We start from the raw sequence: 18977 nt of genomic DNA, 5'->3' as shown, positions 1-18977 counted from the left end.
TTGAAGTTCCAATTTGCCCAAGGCTGAGGTCTCAGGCAAATGGGCTGTGTATTTCAAGGACATGAAAGGATTAACCTCAAGCTTTTCCCTAGGCAGGCCTTTTAACAAGCTAGTTGTTTTTAACTGCATATGCAAAAAGAACTGGTTTTGCAGTTTCCAAGAAAAAAAAATTCATTTTAACCAGTTTTCTCCAGAGTCTAAAGAAAATCATGGCCATCCTGTGTCAAAAAGTCATCTTTCCTTTCTGTGGTCATAGTTTTATAGCTAAAATATAGACCAACTAGTGCTCAAATTGACTCTGATATCAGGGGCAGATCAGCTGATGAAAATCTTGGATTGTCCCTTTGGTGAGAAGTGAGGTCTTTGTCCCATCAGAAGAATCTGAAGAGCTAAGGGAATTTGCAGGAGTGGGGAAGCGTGGTCCTTCCCCACCCTGAGAAACAGGTGTAGTTAGAAGGGAATTCTTTAGGATGTTCTGGAGTTGGGGAAAGAGAAGAAGGCAATGGCAACCCACTCCAGTGTTCTTGCCTGGAGAATCCCAGGGACGGGGGAGCCTGGTGGGCTGCCATCTATGGGGTCACACAGAGTCAGACACGACTGAAGCGACTTAGCAGCAGCCACCTGAGAGATAAGCGTAGTTAGAAGGGAATTCTTTAGAATGTTAGGAGAGTTTTTGATTCTTCAGGCTTTTGAATATAGGAGAAAGACCTGGACAAAAGGGACCCTCAGAATCCTTTCCTAGAGGTCATGTCGATATGAAAGGTCGAGTAGAGGTTGTCTAGGAAATCTGATGGAGAGAGACAGAGGGGGCAGGAGATAGGGAGGCAACAGAAAGACACATGCAGCCTGAGCCCCTCAAGTCTGGATTCTGACTGAGGGCCATGAAAGCAACATCTACTGCTGCTACTGCTAAGTCACTTCAGTCGTGTCTGACTCTGTGCGACCCCATCCCTGGGATTCTCCAGGCAATAACACTGGAGTGGGTTGCCATTTCCTTCTCCAATGCATAAAAGTGAAAGTGAAGTCGCTCAGTCATGTCTGACTCTTCGCGACCCCATGGACTGCAGCCTACCAGGCTTCCTCCGTCCATGGGATTTTCCAGGCAAGAGTACTGGAGTGGGTGCCATTGCCTTCAAGCAACATCTAGGCTCCTGTAAATCAATCCGGACCAAAAGGGAAAGAAGTGAAAGTGACAGGGAGGAAGGCTGAGGAATCCGCCTTACAATCCTATCGGGGAGGCGGTGGCCAGGGGACAATGGTCTCTGTTTTGCTTCAACCACGGTGTGCCTGACTCGGTGCATGGAAGTTGTCTTGCTGGGGGCGGATGCCCTTGTGGCCTGATCTGTTCTGTGTCCCCCTTATCAATGTGGCAGGCACCCTAATGGTTTTTATGTGCCTGACCCATGCCCACACAATATCGCGTTGGCCTAGTCCTCAGTTGGAAAGAAGACAAAGGAGAAACTCTCACCCATTCGGGCAGCAGCTACTGGGGCGCAGTGAGCAGTGGGGCCTTTGGAACACACCAGAGGGTAACCCTGGCCAGAGTTCCTCAGTTGCTTCCACAGCACTTGCCTGTTCGCAGAGGGTCCCTATGAAAAAGGAGAGGCGAGGAGGTGGGGAAGAGACCCCAAGGTCCACGTATGGGTCACCAATAATGTCGTGGTCCGAGTGTGTGTTGGAAAAGAATTTCCAGACATGGGGCCGAATGAGAGGGAAAGTAAAGTTTATTAGAGTGGGAGATGCTGTTAGAACAGCGAGCCAGTTCAAGGAAGAACCGACATTGAATGGGGGTCCTTAGTCCACTTTTATACCCAGGGTACAAGCAGTGGGATGGGGGTCTTGTGGTCATTTGCTGATTGGATGAGGCATGTATACTGGGTGGGGAAAGAGTAGGGCAAATACCTTCTCCCTATGGGATAGGAGGGGAGACAGTTTATATTGTTCCATTAATAGTTACAGCATGGGGGATGGAAGGACAATAAAGGTCTGGTTTTTCTGTTCCTGCATTCCAAAACCCTCCTTGGTTTTATCTGCTCTTTCACCCTTGGATCACCACAATAGATTCTTATATCTTCCGTAAATGGAAAAGCATTAAAATCATTAACTGTGATGGCTTTTCTGTGACTAGCAGTAATGTTTCACTATTTCATGTTTTTCCCAGCAAAAAAAAAAAAAAAATATAAAACCTGTCTCCTGCCTTTCCTCTTTGGAGCAGTTTCTCAGCTATCTGAGAGCCTAGCTCTTGGGCGGTTGTTCTCAAAGCAGCCCCTGAATAAAACTGAAACTCATTGTTCTCACACTGTGCATGTGTTTTATTTGACACAACCTATTTCAATTTTAAAATTCATCCATTCATACTCTATAGCTGGAACCTGTGTCTACTACGAAAATAGAGTTCCTATTTAAATTCGTCACTATTCATAGCTTGATAATTCCTCTACCTTCCTTTATCAAGATTTTCTCATTCCCCACAACATTCATACCAAATGGCTGCAGTTCTCATCAACACTCTATTCCTCTTCACCTTGCCTTTTTATCTGTTGGCCCCTCCTTCTTTACAGAGGGGGTAAAAGTACTTAGTACCAATCCCTTCATCTTCACACATTTCTGTTTCAATCTGAGACCTAGACATATCCCTACCTCATTTTCCAGGACTAATCACTCTTCCTGTGCACTGATATCCATCCTCATTGGCAGACCTAAAGATTTTGTTCCAGCAGTGACATCCCAACTCTACTTTCTGTACCTTTAATCTCTTCCTTGTCACTAGCTCCTTCATCTCAGTCTATGTATGCAAGGTCTTCCCTGTAGCTAAAACGGTAAAGAATCTACCTGCAACACAGGAGACCCGGGTTCGATCCCTGGGTCAGGAAGATCCTCTGGAGAAGGGAATGGCAGTCCACTTCAGTATTCTTGCCTGGAGAATCCCATGGACAGAGGAGCCTGGCAGGATACGGTCCATGGGATCGCAAAGAGTCAGACATGACTGAGTGACTAACACTATGCATGCCTAAATCTATCATTTGTTTATTCAACTTGAACTCACCACCTATTATATGCCAGTCATCATGCTAACTAGGCACTGGAGTTACAAAGTCCCTGATCTCAAGAACCATCTAGGAAGAAAAAGCAAAGAACATTTAAAGTATATTGTTATTAAAATAAATACTATCACAGGTGCATATATGGAGTGCTACAGAGCACAACTAATTCTGTTTGGAAGATTAGCTAAGGTTTTCTGATACTGGGGAAACTATGGTGAATTTTGAAAGAGAGATAGAAAATAGCCAGGAAGAGAAGAGAGTAAAGGAAATCATTCATGTTCTCGTCTCTCCTGATTTTTTCTCCTGATATTGAGCAGTATCAAGAGAGGATAGTGGAAAGGGCATGAAAACCAAGGGCAATGAAAACCAATTTCATGAGGAAGCTATGTTCAAAGAGCTAAGAAAAAAACACACAACAAGCAAAAAATGTCCAAACTGCTTAACCAAAACTGGTTCAAGAAGAAAGAGGAAATCTTAATAGACCCATAATGAGTAAAAAAACTGAATCAGTAATTTTAAAACTTGAACAAATAAAAAATCTGGGATCAGATGCCTTCACTGGTGAATTCTACCAAACATTTAAAGAAAAATTAACATGAATCTTTTTCAAACGCTTCCCAAAAAATAGTAAATGAGAAAACAGTAACTTATTTTATTAAGCCAGTATTACCTGGATACTAAAGGCAGATGGAGCCGTCCCCAAAGAAGAAAATTGCAAATATCCCTTATGAATATATGTAAACATATTCAACTGGGGGTCCAGCAGTTAAGAATCTACCTGCCAATGCAGGGGAAATGGGTTCAATTCCTGGTCTGGGAAGATCCCACATGCCATGGAGCAACTAAGCCCAAGTGCCACAACTACTGAGCCCTGAGTGCCTAGAGCCCATGCTTCAGAGAAGCCACTGAAATCAGACACACTCACATTGCAATGAAGAGTAGCCCTGGATTGCTGCAACCAGGGAAAGACTACTCACAGCAGCAAAGACCCATTGCAGCCAAAAATAAAAACAAACAACAACAACAACAAATCCTCAACTAAATATTAGCAAATAGAATCCCAGAGTATATTTAAAAAGTTAAATAACATGACCATATAGGTTTTATCCCAAAAATACAAGGTTGGTTCAACATATGAAAATAAATCAGTGTAATATACCATATTAATGAAATAAAGGGGGAAAACACTGGATAGTATCACTAAACACCAAAAAAAAAAAGCATTTGACAATATTGAACACCCTTTCATGCTAAACACAAAGCAAAGAAAGAATAAAAGGGAATTTCCTCAACCTGATAAAGGGCACTGAGGAAAAACTCACAGTTAACATCACACTCATGGTGAAAGACTAAAAGTTTTTTCCCTAAGATTAGCAACAAGACAAAAATGTACACTCTTTCCACATCTATTAAGCATTGTACAGAAGTTCTAGCCAAGGCAACTAGACAAGAAAAAGAAATAAAAAGCACAGAAGAGAAAGGCAGGAATAAAACTCTTCATTTGCGGGTGACATGATCTCACATATAAAAAATTCTAAACACACATACCTGCAATAAAACTATTAGAACTAATAAACAATTTCCATTAAATGGTAGGAAATAAGATCAGGACACAAAAATCAATTTTATTTCTATACATTAGCAATGAACAGTCTGAAATTAAAATAAAGAAAATAATTCCATTTACAATACCATCAAAAATAATAAAATATTTGGGAATAAATTTATAAAAGAAATACGACTTGTACACTGAAAACTCTAAAAACATTGTTGAGAGAAATTAAAGTATACATTAATAAATAGAAAGTTATCACCATTCATGGCTTCAAATATGGTTAAGATGGCAATACTCCCCAAATTTATCTACTGATCCAATGAATCCCTATTAAAATTCCAACTTTTTTTTTTTCCTTTTTCAGAAATGGTCAAGCTGATCCTAAAATTCATTTGGAAATGCAAGGGACTCTGAATGGCCAAAATAATCTTGAAAAAAAAAAAGATTCACTTCCTGATTTCAAATTTTACCACAAAGCTACAGTAATCAAGGCAGTGTGGTAGTGGTATAAGGATAAACATATAAATAAATGGCATGGACCGAGAATTCAGAAATAAATCAATATTTATAGTCGTGATTTTCAACAAGGATCTTAAGATCATTCAATGGCTGAGGAGGGTGGAAGAGGGTGGGGAGAGGTAGCAGACAGTCTTTTCAACAAGAGGTGCTGGAAAAACTAGATATCCACATGCAAGAGAATGAATTTGTATCCCTACCTAACACCATATACTAAATTTTTTTTTTTTAATTAACTCCTGCTCATGGGTCAAAAGAAGTGAATCTGACGTTAATGCACATAATGTTCAGCCTGGTTGCCAGAAATGAGTAAATACTCTATGATTCCATTTATATAAAGTTCAAAAACAATTACAGCCAATCTGTAGTGATAGAAGTCAAATGGTGGCTCTCCATGGAGGATGGGGATGGCGGGCACATGAGAAGAACACTAGAAACTCCTCTGGGATGCTGGGAAGGGCCATGATCTTGTTAGTAGTTACAGAAGGGCTCCCCAGGTGGTCCAGTGGTAAAGAATCCACCTGCCAATGCAGGAGATGCAGGAGACGGAAGTTCAACCTTCAAGTTCGATCCCTGGGTCAGGAAGATCCCCTGGAGGAACACTCTAGTATTCTTGCCAGGAAAATCCCATGGACAGAGGAGCCTGGCGGGCTACAGTCCATTTGGGTCACAAGGAGTTGGATACAACTGAGCATGCATACACAAGTATATATATGAAAACATTTATCAAACTAAATATTTATGATTTATTTACTTTACTGTGTATACTTTATACCCCAGTCAATACGCTTATTTCTTTTTGGCTGTGCTCGGCAGCATGTGGGATCTTAGTTCCTGCAGGGACTGAACCTGTGCCTCCTGCAGTGGAAGGCGAAGTCTTAACCAATGGACCTCCAGGGAACTCCCCCAATCAGTAAGCTTTTTAAATTTTTAAGAAAATAAAAGTCCCCTGGTCTCCATAGACACTTCCAATCCACCTTTCATATTCCCATTAAAATCATCCATTTTAAAAGCTATGGCATTTTGTCACTCTTCTGTAAATTCTTCAGTGGGTCTTATTGTCATGACTTCTCTGTCAGAGATTTTTAGGCTCCATTACATCTGGTCCTTGCTCATCTCATTTCATTTCTCTGGGTTTCAATCAAATCGTTTGCAATATCACACCTCCAGATCTTCAGACCATCTGTTTCTTTATAAATTCCCACCACCTCCAACCAGCCTTCAGAAATCAGCTCACTCAAGGACTAATGTCTCTCTGAAGTCGTCTTTCACAGCCCAACCTTCTCTTTCAAGGAATAGTAGGTATTTCTTCTTCTTTGCTATCACCTCTCTATTCTTCATCTGTGCTATGCTCCTGTCACAGGGCAGTGATGTATTGTGTGGGCTAATTTAGGGCTGAAATGTTTTCATCCCATTATGCTGTGATCACCTTAAAGGCAGGGGCTGTTCTTGCTTTGCATTCGTACCCCAGGTAACTGTTGCAGTGGCTAGAGGGGAAGAGTTATTTGCTAACTACATTAACTCCAAGGTTCTAAAGACTTTTTTCTGCCAATCCAATTAAATATATTGTTATAACTATTTATCTTTTTGCCCAAAATAACTGACTGTTCTGAGCTTCTGACCAGAATGAAATAAAAAATATATATACTCAAATTAAGCTCATATAGTACCAGTCAAAAGCAAGAAACTGGTTTTGGCAAAGCTTTGCTACTTTGTTACAGACTTTACTTCAATTTCTATTCAATATTTTTTTTTCAAATATTTTAAAATATTGTAATAATCCAAAGATTCCCTTAAAATTTTTTGACCTCCAGGATCCTAAACTTCCCAGGTTTAGATAACTATTTATGAACTAAAGATTAATTAAAGAGAATAAAGTGATATATTACCTTACACCTTGACATTAGCCTTCATGAAAGACACATACAGCTTTCAACTAAATGTTTAGTTTTGGCATGACAAAGTCAAAATACTTGGTAAAATACTGTAAAATATCACATTATTTAGACAAACAAAAGACACAGTTTCTGTCCTTGAATGGGAATTAGACAACCACGAAGAGCATTTCTGCTCTTTCTTACAGTCAGCTTCCTCATGCTCTCCTCTGCTGTTCCATCATTCCCCTCTGTATCTAAAGAACCTCTGCTGAGATCTGCCCTTACTCTTTCCTAGCTCCCCAGAAAGATAACCACAGGAGCCTGAAGATAGACCAACCCAGGCAGCAAAACCACTTGTCACAGTTAAGCTCTATTCTGTGACATCCACAAGTGTCTACACGGTTGAGACCCACAAATCTGCAAAGTCCCCATCCTAGGACTGAGAGATGGGAATAAGAAAGACTTTGGGGGTAGAGAGCAGAGAAGAGCTAATCTAAATTTTATATCCTGACTGCCAAATCTCTATTGTTGTACCTCTGCTTTAAAAGCCTGAACATTAAGATGTTCCCAGTGAATTAAGGTTCTTGCTTCATGGCAAAAGAATTTAGGGACAAAGTGATAGGAAAAAGTGGTTTTATTTAGAAAGAAACATACTCCACAGACAGAGTGTGGGCCATCTCAGAAGGTGAGAGGCCCCAAAATCTGGCAGGGTTAGTTTTTATGGGCTGGGTAGTTTCATAGGCTAATGAATGGGAGGATTATTCCAATTATTTTGGGGAAAGAACAGAGATTTCCAGGAATTTGGCCACTGTTCACTTTATGACCTTTTATGGTTGGCCTCAGAACTGTCCTGGAGCTCATGGGCGTGTCACTTAACATGCTAATGTACTACAGCTAATGAGGCTCAAAGTCTACTGAAAGTCAAATCTCTCGCCATTTTGGACCTAGTGGTTCTAATCAGTTTCTGTCATGTCCTATGACCATGTCATTCTTTTTAAAGGTTGTGGCCCTGCTCCCTTCCCTCCTATTTCATTCCCCCCTCAGAGATTTTACTCCCATAGTCTTATGGGAAACAGAGGGGTAATCATCTGTCTTCTGTAACTGCTTTGTTTCAGAGAATTCTTAATTTAATCAGTCCATTTACAGGTTAGGAAAGAAGTGAGAGATTCTAGCAAGGGCTGAATGCTATAAAGTGTTCATCAAGGAACACTGCAGAACATGTACTCATGAAGACTTCCATCAGCTTTCCAGACCAATTTACTGACTATTGGCTATTGTGAGTGAAGTGAAATGAAGTGAAGTGAAAGTCACTCAGTTGTGTCTGACTCTTTGTGACCCCAGGGACATGGAATTCTCTAGGCCAGAATACTGGAGTGGGTAGCCTTTCCCTTCTTCAGGGGATCTTCCCAACCCAGGGATCAAACCCAGATCTCCTGCATTGCAGGCGGATTCTTTACCAGCTGCAACACAAGGGAAGCCCAAGAATACTGGAATGGGTAGCCTATCTCTGCTCCAGCGGATCTTCCTGACCAAGGAATCAAACCGGGGTCTCCTGCATTGCAGGCAGATTCTTTACCAGCTGAGCTACCAAGGAAGCCCCACTATTGTGAGACCATTCATCAAATCTGTCCTGCTCCAAATCAAATCTTTAATTTGCCACCACTCTAGCAGGCTCAGATGCAATTTATGCTGAAAAACTAAGAAAGAGCATTAAAAAAGTAAAGGTAAGATTTCATGACCATAAAGATTTAGGAAACCACTGCACCAGACAATAAAATTCTGCAGGGGAGAGAATTATGTCACCATGACAACCTGAGATATTTTTATTGGGAGAGTTGTTAGGCTATTCAGAAACATTTTCCAAAAATTGGAGTTGAGAGTGAAGTATAAGTACATGTGTGGGAGTCGAGAGACACTTCAAATTTGAATTTTCATCTTTATTTTTTTAGCTTTTTCTTGCAATCTACATATTGCCAAATCCTGCTTTATAAGTGCAAAAGGGCAAAAATAATTTTTATACCCCATGCTACTGCTGCTGCTAAGTTGATTCAGTCGTGTCCGACTCCATGCGACCCCATAGACGGCAGCCCACCTGGCTCCCCCGTCCCTGGGATTCTCCAGGTAAGAACACTGGAGTGGGTTGCCATTTCCTTCTCCAATGCATGAAAGTGAAAAGTGAAAGTGAAGCCACTCAGTCGTGTCCGACTCTTAGCGACCCAGACTGCGGCCCACCAGGCTCCTCCATCCTACTCTGTCCATGGGACTTTCCAGGCAAGAGTACTGGAGTCGGGTGCCATTGCCTTCTCCGTTTATACCCCATACTCATATACAAATGTTTTGTACATATGTATATGACTATGCAACTTCAGGAATTGGAGGGTTTTGTTAACAAAAGATACAAAGTTTCTTGAAGAATAGACATTTATATCAATCAACAGTTCAAATAGGTTATTACATATATTAGCATATCTATCCTTGGCTAAGAAACCTGAGATTATTAGGTGGATACCTCATGTATTGAATCTATACTATATTACTTGATATTTGATTTTATAACATTTTAATTTTCTGTGTTTAATTATTTTGTACTGTTTCCCAAAATGTCTGCATAAAGCTCTGTTACATGTGTATTATCTACTTAGTGTATGTAGTTTATTTAATCAAGTTTATGTTCAAGTTTGTTTTGCACACAAAGTTGATGCAAAATCAACATTTCTGCCTATGTCTCATAACAGATACTTCACAGCTATCACTTTATTTAATCATCACAATATTTCATAAGTATCTTTATTGCCTTTTAGAGATGAGCTAACTATAACCAAAGAGGTGATACATTTGCCACATACCATATCTAGAAGTGTCATGTCTGTTAAATTGCAGGTCTATTTGATGCTCACAAGTCTTCCCATTTCCTGTCTACACTGAATCTCAATGTCCTCATGATTCTTGAGGCATATACTTTGAACTTAAAAAGAAATTGCTTCTGGATATTACATAGTACAACGTATTTGGACTTCCAGCTAAGACACCTTGTAAGTTCTTACATTGAAATATTCTCTGCTCCAATACATAGCAATGAGAGATAAAATATAAAAAGAGAAATTAACACACAAAACAAAACCAAAAAACAAACAAATAAACTACCATGCTCGGAACCAATTTAAACCTCTCTGAGGCTCAAAAACACCAAAGCTGAGGCCTGCTGGATCCTCCATCTAAGAATTTTGCTCCTGCTCATTAACATGGACCTAAAGTCCTCCTATGAAAGGAAAGAGATGAATTCAGTCTCACTGCAGAAACTGTGGGCTTCTTCACCTATGAAAAAAAAGGTTGAAAAGTATAGCAACGACTGCTTCCGGAGCCATGACCCAAGTGGAGAAAGGTGACAGTTTCATACCCAGGACCTAGTCCACTAGCTCACAGGCTGGACCTGCAGAGTTTCTTTCTTTTTGTTTTTAATTAATTTATTTATTTTAATTGGAAGCTAATTACTTTACAACATTGTAGTGGTTTTTGCCGTACATTGACATGAATCAGCCATGGGTGTGCAGTGTTTCTTAACAGCATAACTAGACAAGCCTAAAGCCAGCAATACAATATCTAATTATGGTCTGGGATTCCTTGGAGGGAAATAGAGGCAAATAAGACACATCTTAGTATTGATAACTATACCAAACCATAAAGTATCACTCACAGAGGAACCAGAATGAAGATAGTATCAGTGACACTAAAAAGAAAAGATTGTATCACCTACAGACATTTGCAAAAAGGAGAAACAATGTTTTAAAAAATAAACAACAAACCCCAGATGGACTCACTTTGCTAAGCCCTGTATCACCAAATCAAGACTTAATTCCTAACTTAATTGCAGTTTCAGCCTCTTCCAGGAGTGCAATTTTAAACCAGTCAATCTGAAATTACCTGGTCAGCGCTGGCAAGGTAGTCTACTCAATAGGATGCTTTTGTCCACCAGAGGAAGGTGACCTTCACTGAAACAACCCATTATTTTCTAGAAACTACTTTATCTCACCCCTTTCTGCCTCAAAAGCCTTCAATTTTGTACAGTTCTTTGGGGCTTCTCTCTGTTTGATAGGGTGCTGCCTGATTCATGACATTGAACAAAGCCAATCATATCTTCAAATTTCCTCAGCTGAGTTTTGTTTTCAACAACAACAAAGAGCAAAGAAGCTGTTATCAATATGTTAGTGAATGTACTATTAAAAAGCTAACGTTAAGGGCACAAAAATTCAAGAAGTATGAAGTGAAGTGAAGTCACTCAGTCATGTCCGACTCTTTGCAAGCCCATGGTATGTAGCCTGCCAGGCTCTTCCATCCATGGGATTTTTCAGGCAAGAATACTGGAGTGGCTTGTCATTTCCTTCTTTAAGAAATATGGGCAGCAATGTTTAATGAAAAATTAAAGTCTGCTAAAGTGCTTGTCTTAATCATGAAAATGATAGAGATAACAAAGTTCTTATTAGAAATTTTGTGAGGAATTCAAGTGAAATTAGTGTTTGGAGCAATGAAATTTTTACATATCCCAAAGGAAAGTTCAACCACTCTGGAGAGCAATTTGGCAATATGTAGTAAAGATGGAACAATTTTATGTTTCCTATCATTGAAACAATTCTACCCCAGAAACACATAAAGAAACATCATAGATGCGAACAGGGAGACATACAAGAACATTTATTAGTAATTGTAGTATTAGTCATGATAGCAAAAATGGTAAACAACATAAATGTGTACCAGTAGAATAAAAGAATAATAAACTGACTTGTATTTGGAATACTGTACAGTATTGAAAAATAAATGAATCAGAAATAGAGGTATAAATATGGGTAAATCTTGAAATATTATGTTGAGACTAAAAAGCAAGTCACATAATGATACAGAGCATGCCATTTATATACAGTTTTAATATGTTTTATAAAACATTATATAATGTTTGGAATACTTACATATATAGAAAAATATAACAGCATATACGGGAATGAAAAGCATGAAAATCAGGGCAGGAGTTACATCTGGGGAGATGAAGGAGTTGTGGATGAAGTGCTAAGAGGTTTCAACTACATTTTTAATACATTATTTCTTAAGCTGGGTATTGGGATAAATGAATAAATGAAAGAGTGAATGAATCTTAGCTGCAAATGTCACTGGAGTCCAACTGGTATAGAGATATAACAATAATAATATCTGGAAAAATTATTTAAATTGGAACTTAACAAATACCCTGCTCTTGTTATGTCATTAACTTCTTCCTCGACGCCCCCTATTACTGAGGTATAATTGACAAATAAAAGCTGTATATATTTGTTGGTCCTTGAATGGACCAGAACCTGGTGGTCCAGAGTCAACGATGAGAAAGTGAAAGAAGGAAAGAGGCTAATATTCCTTGGGTTATGCAGCCAGCTTTCGCGTTCCAGGGAATCAGTCAGAAATAGAGATAGAGAGAAAGAGAGAAATAGAGAAAGAAAGACAGACACGGGGACCCAAGCTCTGATGGCGCAAAGGTGTTTTAATCAACATGGTGTGGGCACATATACTGTCTTACAAGGCAGTTATTTTCAGCAAAGATAAAGATTAAAATTCCAGACTTATAAAAGATAAGTCGACCCATATTAAAGAGAGAGAGTTGTAAACAATCACTTTTACTGTATGGTTCATAAGAAGGAAGAGGGTGCTTATCACCATATTGAAAAACTAATGAAGGAAATGCCTGGATTCCTCAGCCCCGGGAGAGGCTTGCCTCTCCGAACAGAGGATTCATGACAGATCCAAAACAGCACACAGGAAGCCTCCTGTTAAATGCTTCCTGACATATATTAAGGTATAAAACATGTTTTGATGTATATAAACATTTTGAAATGACTATCACTAGGTAATTAACATATCCTATCCATCTCTTCACTTAATTACCATTTTGTGTGCATATGGTGAGAATACTCATCTTAGCAAATTTCAGGTACTCGTTTTCATTAACTATAGTCACTATGCTGTGTACTTTAGGTCTCAGAACTTTTTCACTTTATAATTGAAAGTTTGCACCCCTTGACCAATATGGTATTAATTTCAGATTCCTCCTGTCCTCTGGAAATTCGTGAAGACCTTCTCCAGACTGTAGTGTTTCTCTCCCAGTCTATTCTAGATTTTTCTTCTATCATAATCCTAGCCCTACTTGTATGCTAATCCAGTCTGGACATTTCAGACTAGACAGCCGAAATGGTCAAGCCTCTGTTCAGGTATTGGAAAACAATTTTCAGACTATTCTAAGTCTTTTGCTATTGTTCAAAATAAATATTTTTTAAAAATTTTTCATCGGAGTATAGTTGATTTACAATGCGTTAGTTTCTCCTACATACAAAGCGAATCAGTTATACATATATATGTCCACTCTTTTTCATATTCTTTTCCCATACAGGTCATTACGGAGTACTGAGTGGAGTTTCCTATGCTATAGAGTAGGTCCTTTTTAGTTGTCTATTTTATATATAGAAATGTGCATATATCAATCCCAATCTTCCAATTTATCCCTCTTCCCTCTTCCCCCCTGGTAACTATAAGCTTGCTTTACATCTGTGACTCTATTTCTGTTTTGTAAACAAGTTCATTTGTACCGGTTTTTAAGATTTCACATATGAGCAATATCACATGATATTTCTTCCTCCGTCTGACCTACTTCACTGAGTATGACAGTCTCTAGTTTGATTCATGTTGCTGCAAATAGCATTACAAAATTCATACTTTTGAGTGTTATTTTATCTCTGACCACATTTCCACAGCTCTAGTCATCTCTATTTCTAGCTGGAGAACCCTTAATTCCCCAGTGAATTTCTCTGTACCTGTGTCACACAGCTAAGTACATCCACTAGTGACTTTTTCAGGAGGAGAGTCAGTCTCTGCCTTCATGCCACTGTACCTCTCCACCCTCCTTCCTGCTCCATAATCAGCCCTGGCAGTTCCGTGGAAGAGAGAGGCAGTCTTACCTCCTTTAGTCTTTGGCTGCAGGAACAACTTCCATGGATCAAGAGTAAACACAGAAACTCAAAAACTCACCCATCCAGGGAATTCCCTGGCCAAATGGATTCTGTGCTTTTACTGTGGAGGGATGCAGGTTCAATCCTTGGTCAGAGAACTAAGATCCCACAAGAGGTGCTGCGTGGACAAAAATAAATCAATAAATAAACTCCATACAGAAAAACAAATAAACAAACAAGCAAAACCTCACCCACCCGTCTTTAAAGAATTGTTCTTTCCAGTGGGCACAGAATTCTTGAGAGCCCTCATATTGTAGAAATGTGGGCTTGGAAGCACTTTTCTTTCAAATATCAGAGCCTCTGGGAGACGTTTAACACATTTATTGCCATATTATCTCCTCACACCTCTGCCCAGTTGATTCAAGTTCCTGATCTTTTAAGCAGTCCCCTTAGTAGCAGATGAATCTCCATATGCTTGTCTGAAATATTTGGTTTCCCTTTAGTGTCATGGGCCACGTGCTAAGTCGCTTCAGTCCTGTCTGACTCTTTTCGACCCTGTGGACTGTAGCCTGCCAGGCTCCTCTGTCCATGGGATTCTCCAGATAAGAATCCTGAGTGGGCTGCCCTCTTTTAGGGGATCTCCCCAGCTCAGGGATTGAACCTGTGTCACTTATGTCTCCTTCATTGGCAGTCGGGTTCTTAACTTGAATGTTGAGGCATCCCTGACCATTCTTCACTGCCTCAGCCCCTGGCTGTCTATGCAATTATGATGAGATGGCATTTTGAGATATCAATCAGTGTCTCACCCCACCCATTTCTTATTACCACTAAACTACTTCAAAAATGCAATGACTTCTTCACTTAGAGACTGATCTTAATTATTTGAACTTGGATTCTTAAAACATTTCTGAGTTCGTTTTTGCAAGAAAAATATATATTTCTTTTAAGTATATCACATTTAAACTATGTTGGGAAGTTCCTAGCAGTCTGGTGGTTAGGACTTCAAGCTTCCACTGCAGGAGGCAAGGGTTGGATCACTGGTCAGGTCTCAGCTAATGATCTTGGCCTTCCCCAGACAATAGAAATTGCCTAGAGGCCAGGCAAAGCTTTACTGGGGCTGCAGGAGGGAGGGAAAATAAGTTACAGGTTTCTTTGCTTGCTCCCCAGGGAGGGAGGCCTGGGGTGTGTGTGTCCAGGGGTTGGACTGAAGGGTGGCTCAGGTAGTTTGCCCATCCCTTTGTGGTGTTTGTGTAGGGGGCATGCACAGGACCCTGCGTTTGTTCCTAACACCCGGTTTTTTGCTCTTGGCTCTTCAGAAATGGCAGTTGGGTTTTTTCGTTTGTTTGTTTTTGTACCTTTTGGTCCAGAATTTGCCCCAACTAGGCATGCACACAGTTATTTGTAGTCCCACATAGTTTGCATTTTGTTACTCTGGCAGGCATGTGTCCAAGTACAAGTTTTACAGCATTGGAGCAAAGGGTCCCAGGTCCCAGTTGGGGGAACTAAGATCCTGCAAGCCTCTCAATGCAGTGGAAAAAAACAAAACAAAACCCACATATGTCTATTTCTTTGTTTTCAGATAATTTGGGGAAGTGAAAATTTATGTACCTCTTTATCTTTATAAACAATTCAGAACAGAGTTCCTTTAATAAACTTTATAATTTAATTTATTAGTCCTATCCAGATGCAAAACATCTCACACTCACATAATGCGAGATAAAGGTCTTTGGGAATAACAGACACATAGACACATAGGCATATGGAGAGTTTATGGCTTAAATTCTACAGTTTCAGCCACGGGTGAAGAGTAAACACAGAATTGTGAAATGTAAAACCTCACTAAGTTTAGATATCAAAGAGCTATTCTACCCAGTAGAGAGAGAATTTTTTTTAAAAGACATATTTATTTACTTTTGGGTGTGCTGGGTCTTCTTTGCTGCACTTGGCCTTTCTCCAGTTGCAGAGAATGGGGGCAACGCCGTAGCTGTGGTGCACTAGCTTCTCATTGCAATGGCTTCTCTTGTTCAGGAGCGCAGGCCCCAGGCACTCGGGCTCCGCCGGCAGCCATGACTCACAGGCTTTAGAGCATGGGCCCAGTAGTTGTGGTGCACTGTGAGAACTTTCTAGATCAGGGATCGAATCTTTGTCCTGTGTCCCTGCATTGGCAGGTGGATTCTCAACCAATGGACCACCAAGGAAGCCCAGACGCAGAATTCTTGAGCTCAAAATAGACAAAAAGAAAAACAAAACTCAGAAACCACATTTTCTGTCTGTCACTCAACAGATAATGCTGCTGCTGCTGCTAAGTCGCTTCAGTTGTATCTGACTCTGTGCAATCCCATAGACGGCAGCCCACCAGGCTCCGCCGCCCCTGGGATTCTCCAGGTAAGAACACTGGAGTGGGTTGCCACTTCCTTCTCCAATGCATGAAAGTGAAAAGTGAAAGTGAAGTCGCTCAGTTGTGTCCGACTCTTTTCGACCCCATGGACTGCAGCCTACCAGGCTCCTCCATCCATGGGATTTTCCAGGCAAGAGTACTGGAGTGGGTTGCCATTGCCTTCTGCACAACAGATAATAGATCTCTATAAATCATTAATCTTTTTACAGAGCCCACCATACACCAAATTCTTGATCCTTGCTGCCACAAGAGGGGAATAATTTACTGATCACATAAAAACTCTAAAAAACTGATGGAGAATATTTCTGTGAGGAAAACAGAGGACCTGAAGGATTCTATTGTGCTTCAGATTCACCTCAGGGACAAGAAAAGAAATACCTGGATTTAGCTATCCATGAGGTGTACTTCTCTGATGGTGAAGTCCATCTGCTCATCAGATGAATTCATTGGGCATCTCAGTGGGAACAGCAGACTCTTGAAAGGATAATTCACACACATTCACACAAAATATAAAATCATATTGTTACCTGCCAGGGTTCTTGGCCTCCCTAATCAACAGAAATTGATAAAAAGTCACACAAGAAATTTAAGCAAGGGTTTACTGGGAATCTTGCTGCAGCAGGAGGGAGCAAGAACAAGCAACAGTTTCCCTTCCTCACTCCTTGAGGAGGGGTTAGTTGGTTCCTTATATGGGGTAAGAGTAGGGATGGGCTTCCCCGGTGGCTCAAATGGTAAAGAATTTGCCTCCAATGCCGGAGACCTGGGTTCGATCCCTGGATTGGGAAGATACCCTGGAGGAGGGCATGGCAACCCACTCCAGTATTCCTGCTTGGAGAATCCCCAAGGACAGAGGAGCCTGCTGGGCTGCAGTCCACGGGGTTGCAAAGAGTTGGACAGGACTGGGCAACTAAGCACAGAACAGGGATGAGTCCAGAGGTTGAGCCAGGGGAGTGGCTTAGCTGGTCTGTCCACCCCCTTGGTAGTGCGCTATGCAGAGTGTATGCACAGTACCCTGCTTTTGCTCCCAGCACCCTTATTTTGCTGGGGGTTTTGGTCTTTTTGTGTCTTTTGTTCATAATTTGTCCCAAGTAGCCATGCACGCAGTTATTTTTAGTCCCTTAGAGTTTCTTTATATTTTGTTTGCCCACATACAAGCACTGCAGCAAAAGGTCCCAGCTAGTCTCAATATAAAATGATTTTATTTAACTTATTAATAAGGGAACCAAAGATATGTTACAATTTGTTCAAGAAGAATCCAAAAAGTAAACATTTTACACAACAGGAATATTGAATTTACAAATGGATGCAAAACTGGTTTATCTACAGAGGAGCGTTTTCCCTCCATTGGATAGAATTTGTTCACATCTTCACAGGCAACAATTATTTGCATTACCATCAGTTCTCTACAAGTTAATATCTACAAAATTCTGAAATAGTTTAATCCAAGGTAAACATGACCATCTTTTAGGATCAGATAATCCTCCAAATTCCAGCTCCATTGAAAGGATATTCATTAATCTCTGTTGCTTCTTTTCTTTTCTTGTGAGACCTACTGGGTCACTTGTCAATGCAGGAGACTCGGGTTTGATCCCTGGATTGGAAGGATCCCCTGGAGAAGGAAATGGCAACCTACTCCTGTAGTCTTGCCTGGGAAGTCCCATGGACTGAGGAACTTGGTGGGCTACGGTCCATGGGTTTGGTCCATCCCGAAGAGTAGGATGCGATTGTGAGACTAAACAACAACACTGGCTGATTTACTTTCCTGTGGAAGAATATCTCCAGAGGAGTCCCTGGGGATGTTGCTTATTTTAAAGTGCTACATTCCTCCTTACAAATCACAAACCAGAGGTTACAGAGTATATTCGAGAGAAAAGGTTCTGTTAATTTGTAAGCCTTTATTTCTGGTCCACTATTAACCATTCATTCAAAAAAATTCTATCCATAATCTATTGTGTAATTATCATAGCACCAGGTAGGGTATATTTTGAAAATAATGAGTCATGGTCCTTGCTCACAAGGTACTTACAACCTCATTATGGAGATAACACATACAAGAAACTATCAGTCAATAAATTTAATAAACTGCCAAATTGAGACTACAGTTAGAAGTAGGACAGTATAAAATGGAAATGTATTTGATCATCATTATTCATGGATTATGTATTTGTGAATTTTCCTACTGGCTAAAATAGATCTGTACCTCCAAAATCAATATATGCAGTGCTTTTGTCCTCATTCATGGACATGTACGGAGGGGTGAAAAATCTGGTTTCCCACCATGAATGTTCCCAGGTGAGGTCTAAGAAGGCAAAGTGCTGCCTTCTTTTCCAGCTCTCACACCATAAAGAAGTGTCCTCTTCACAGCCTATTTAGTGCCAAGTTCCAAAAATAACTCTTGTGCTTTTTTTTTATTTTGCTGTTTAAAATGGCCTCCAAAGGTAGTGCTGAAACGCTGTTGTTCCTAGAGTCTGTAATGTGCCTTATGGAGAAAACACGTGTGTTTTTATGCTTCACTTTGGTATGAATTACAGTGCTATTGGTCATGAATTCAATGTTACTGAATCAAAAATATATACTAAATAAAGTGTCTTTAAACAAATATAAATC

This window comes from Cervus canadensis, chromosome 13 (genome assembly GCF_019320065.1).
Source record: "Cervus canadensis isolate Bull #8, Minnesota chromosome 13, ASM1932006v1, whole genome shotgun sequence".
In the NCBI taxonomy this organism is placed as follows: Eukaryota; Metazoa; Chordata; class Mammalia; order Artiodactyla; family Cervidae; genus Cervus; species Cervus canadensis.
Note: the sequence above shows the minus strand (reverse complement) of the source record.